At 32.7% G+C, this 4919-nt stretch overlaps 1 long non-coding RNA gene across 1 annotated transcript; it reads right to left on the bottom strand.

Moving 5' to 3' along the window:
- Positions 1 to 993: 993 nt before the first annotated feature.
- Positions 994 to 2613, bottom strand: LOC139500939 (uncharacterized). The gene is made up of 3 exons (XR_011658410.1): positions 2113 to 2613; positions 1311 to 1399; positions 994 to 1095 (listed from the first exon to the last, which is right to left on the bottom strand). It is a non-coding gene; the product is annotated as an uncharacterized lncRNA (long non-coding RNA).
- Between the last annotated feature and the right edge of the window lie 2306 nt (positions 2614 to 4919).

The following is a 4919-nucleotide window of genomic DNA, read 5'->3' on the forward strand; positions in this document are numbered from 1 at the left end:
AAATCAAAAATACAATTTGAGATTTTCATCCTCAGATAATTTTAAAATTCCAAAACCAAATACAGAGTTGTGCAAGTTTAGTTTCTCGTACACAGGACCAAAAGTATGGAATGCTCTTCCTAATTCAGTTTTAAAAAATCAAATATAGTATCAGAATCTAAACATAACTACAAATCTATGTATTTTTAACATTACCATGATAGTTTTGCTGTAATGCCATTTATCATCATTGTTTATTGTATCTTTGAATTGTATTTAATCTTTATTTATCATTATTATTGAATATGAATTGTTTATTTCTAATGTAATCATTATTGTGTTTTCAAGTAGTTCATACTGAACCATAAAAATGAGGCCAAGGACAATCGACATATGAGAGATGGAAACTTCGTAACATAAGGTATCTGTACACAAAGTATGGGGCATCCAGATCTTTAACCATCTAAACTTAAAAGTTTTGAAGAAGTTAATAAACGCCGCCGTCGCCGCCGCCGGATCACTATCCATATGGAGAACTTTCTGCGACAATAGTCGCAGGCTCGACAAAAGCTATGTTGTTGCCTAATATATGGGTTGCTCAATAATAAAGTTTCTTTTATTTGTTGCATCGCTTGATTGGTTGACCTAGCGCTATCTTGAAATTTCAGTATCTAGTAAACTTTTTTCCATTATAGATACATGTATTTAGATATTACACAAAGCCTTATAATCAAGGCCTTCAACAATGAGCAAAACTCATACCGCATAGTCAGCTATAAAAGGCCCGAAATGAAATTGTAAAACAATTCAAAAGAGAAAACTAACGGCCTTGTTTATGTACAAAAAATGAACAAAAAACAAATATTTTACACATCAACAAACGACAACCACTGAATTACAGCATCCTGACTTGGGTCAGGAACATACATACAGAATGTGGCGGGGTTAAACGTGTTTGCGGGATCATAAGCGCTTATGTCAAAAATTGCATGATCTTTCATGTCGTGCACGTTTAAAGCCATGATTTCTTAATAAGTTGAACTAGGATTTTTTTTTATCTCTTTTATTAATAAAAATTTCAGACAAGTCGATTCTTCTGTCTTCTGCTTTTAATATCTGAAAAAAGAAATAATTGTTATGAATTAAAAAGGCTGTTATTTTTTTAGATGTATCGTTTATTGTACCTTCTATATCTTTTTTTTTTGCCAAATAGAGGTCTTAAATATATTTTAATTGCAAAATAAAATTAATTGGTTTATCAAGTTGGCTGATTTTGTATGATAAATGTCCAGTGGCAAGTAGTATACATAATTAATTTTAGAAAAACATACCGTAGTATTTTTAATCCTTAGAATTTTTGTAATTTTTTAAGTTCCTTGTCCTTTTTCTTGTCAAACAATCGGTATCGTATTCTGTAAATCTATAAATACACAAGACTTCAATATAAAGTCGCAAAAAACAGATTATAAGCTTTGCAAATATAAACAGCTCATACATTGGGGCCCTTTATAGCTTGTTGTTCGGTGTGAGCCAAGGCTCCGTGTTGAAGGCCGTACGCGTATATTGACCTATAATGGTATACTTTTTTTTAATTGTTATTTGGATGGAGAGTTGTCTCATTGGCACTCACACCACATCTTCCTATATCTTTATACATATAGTTTGTTCTCAAACAAACACAATTCTTCAATTTTACGATACTTACAAGATTCATTTAGCGAGGAAAGAAAAATTGAGCAATGAAAAAGGGTCTAAAAACTTCAACGTTTAAGTGGACGATACCAGAATCTAAAGTCCTCATACAGGTATCTGTTGCAGTAATAGTAATTATATTTACATTCTTATATGACCATTCACAACAAAAAATACGGAAAGCTGACATAACAGCTATATAGTCATGTATCACAAACAAATAACAGGCTTAAAAAGTGGAATCTTCTGTATCTGTTATAATAATTTAATTTTTGCAATCCGTTTTTTTTTTTCTGTTATAAATTTCAAACTATTTCCTTTGAAACTGTTCACAATAGTCAATATTTTTTTCTGTTTTACCATGTTAAAATGTCATTAACAGTAAAAAAAAAATAGATTGTCAGGCCATTTTTGAACCCCTCATTTTTTACACATACTTACCAGATGAACAAGAGGCCAACAAAAGCACCCTTCTGGTTGAACCTGCTCTACTGTGGTAACATTTTCGTCATTGTCAATATTGTCGTCTGCTGTCAACGGCTTCACTACAGACGACAGGAATCCAGACATTTTTACAGGAGGTTTGACAAATACATCCTTGGTTTCTGCTTGTCCTTCATTCAAGACGACCGTGCCCATTTCTGTCTTCTTCTGGTCCGTTTGTGTGTTACCACAATTGATCGGTGATCTGGAAGATTTACGTTCATTTGCAACTTGTTTTACAACAAAAGCGCAATTACTTCTACTATTAATTTTATTTTCAACGTCATCATGGGTAAAATCTTCAATATAACGGTTGTAGTTAGTATTCACGAAATCATGAAGCTTGAATGAAAAGCTTAGCCATTTTGGTGTTACCTCAGTTGCAAAGCTTTTGGCGCCTTCACTTATTGTTGCGTCCTCTGTATTGTTTTGTAATCCAGTATGAATATTGTTGTCCTTATTTTCGTGTTCTTTCTCCTCCTGGATTCCGAAACATTCACTTCCACAATATGCGATTTGAAAACTCATAATTGCTAGAAAAAATGAACACCGTCGTACAACAAATGTTTGCAGACTATAAATATAGCCTTAGCAACAACAATCTTGCAACGTCATCATTCGTTTTATGACGTTCGGTCATTATAAGTCTAAGCGCAACACTTTGCATCCGTATTGTATTGTATCTTCGATATGTTGCTGCCAAATAAATTTCTCTTTCAATGTTGTAAAAAACTTATTGGACTGCCGCCTTCGTTCAAAGTGCATTATATATGTATACACCACTCAAATTGAGTGATGGGGTTAAAGCCAATGCAAAACTGCAAAGTTATAACATTGGGCAAACATCTGACTGAAAACGATTTCAAAACAATTTCAATAAAGTTTTTCGCAAGATTTTTAGTACAAGCTCTCTCAAATGTTTGGTTTGCGAAATATATCACGCAAAAGGTTTGCGATAACGCAAACATTTGCGATATAAGGCAAATATTTGTTTAATTTTATTTCTTATTGAAGATTTAAAGGAAACATCAGTTATTGATGAAGGAAGCTGTTTATATTAAAATGTATCACCTTTGTAGTCACTGCAAAGTTAAATGCTTGAATATTAAAGAAAGAACATGTGAAAAGGTTCTAGGTATTTTTATTGATGGATCTCTATCTTGGTCTTCTCATATCGATTATATAATAAAAAAAAATAACTCTTCTAAGCTTTATTAAAAAGATTAAAAAAAATATTTAAATCACAAAGCTATACAAATGTACTAAAACGCTTACGTTTTACCTCTTAACTTGAATTATTGTTGTTCAATATGGGTAAACAGTAATAACTTTCTATTAGAAAAAAATACTTTAAACAGCTAAAAGAGGGCAGCAAGAATAATTGTAGACGAACCTGATTACACCAAACCTTCAAGCGAATTATTTCACGAATATAACATTAATGTGCCGATCACACAAAGAATACTTTATTAAAATGCAATCTTTATGTAACACGCTTTCTCATTGACTCTTGTTAAGCGTACAATTACAATGTACCCGTCGGAGCCGCTTCACAAAATTCCTTGCGCATGTATCTTGTGACATAAATTCTTCGCAAAACAATAACAATGGCTACGTCAGACGACGATTTTGACATGCCAGAACTGGATCTTTTGGGCCCGTTGATACCAAACTTCCACTTGAAAACAGATGTTTTGGATGGGTTAGAATCAGCTGTATAAGGCAAAACATGGCTTAGCTCCAGAATATATGTACAGTCTTATATTGTAAACTTCTGCAAATCAAAAATACAATTTGAGATTTTCATCCTCAGATAATTTTAAAATTCCAAAACCAAATACAGAGTTGTGCAAGTTTAGTTTCTCGTACACAGGACCAAAAGTATGGAATGCTCTTCCTAATTCAGTTTTAAAAAATCAAATATAGTATCAGAATCTAAACATAACTACAAATCTATGTATTTTTAACATTACCATGATAGTTTTGCTGTAATGCCATTTATCATCATTGTTTATTGTATCTTTGAATTGTATTTAATCTTTATTTATCATTATTATTGAATATGAATTGTTTATTTCTAATGTAATCATTATTGTGTTTTCAAGTAGTTCATACTGAACCATAAAAATGAGGCCAAGGACAATCGACATATGAGAGATGGAAACTTCGTAACATAAGGTATCTGTACACAAAGTATGGGGCATCCAGATCTTTAACCATCTAAACTTAAAAGTTTTGAAGAAGTTAATAAACGCCGCCGTCGCCGCCGCCGGATCACTATCCATATGGAGAACTTTCTGCGACAATAGTCGCAGGCTCGACAAAAGCTATGTTGTTGCCTAATATATGGGTTGCTCAATAATAAAGTTTCTTTTATTTGTTGCATCGCTTGATTGGTTGACCTAGCGCTATCTTGAAATTTCAGTATCTAGTAAACTTTTTTCCATTATAGATACATGTATTTAGATATTACACAAAGCCTTATAATCAAGGCCTTCAACAATGAGCAAAACTCATACCGCATAGTCAGCTATAAAAGGCCCGAAATGAAATTGTAAAACAATTCAAAAGAGAAAACTAACGGCCTTGTTTATGTACAAAAAATGAACAAAAAACAAATATTTTACACATCAACAAACGACAACCACTGAATTACAGCATCCTGACTTGGGTCAGGAACATACATACAGAATGTGGCGGGGTTAAACGTGTTTGCGGGATCATAAGCGCTTATGTCAAAAATTGCATGATCTTTCATGTCGTGC

The sequence above is a fragment of the Mytilus edulis genome, chromosome 13 (assembly GCF_963676685.1).
Source record: "Mytilus edulis chromosome 13, xbMytEdul2.2, whole genome shotgun sequence".
Lineage (NCBI taxonomy): Eukaryota > Metazoa > Mollusca > Bivalvia > Mytilida > Mytilidae > Mytilus > Mytilus edulis.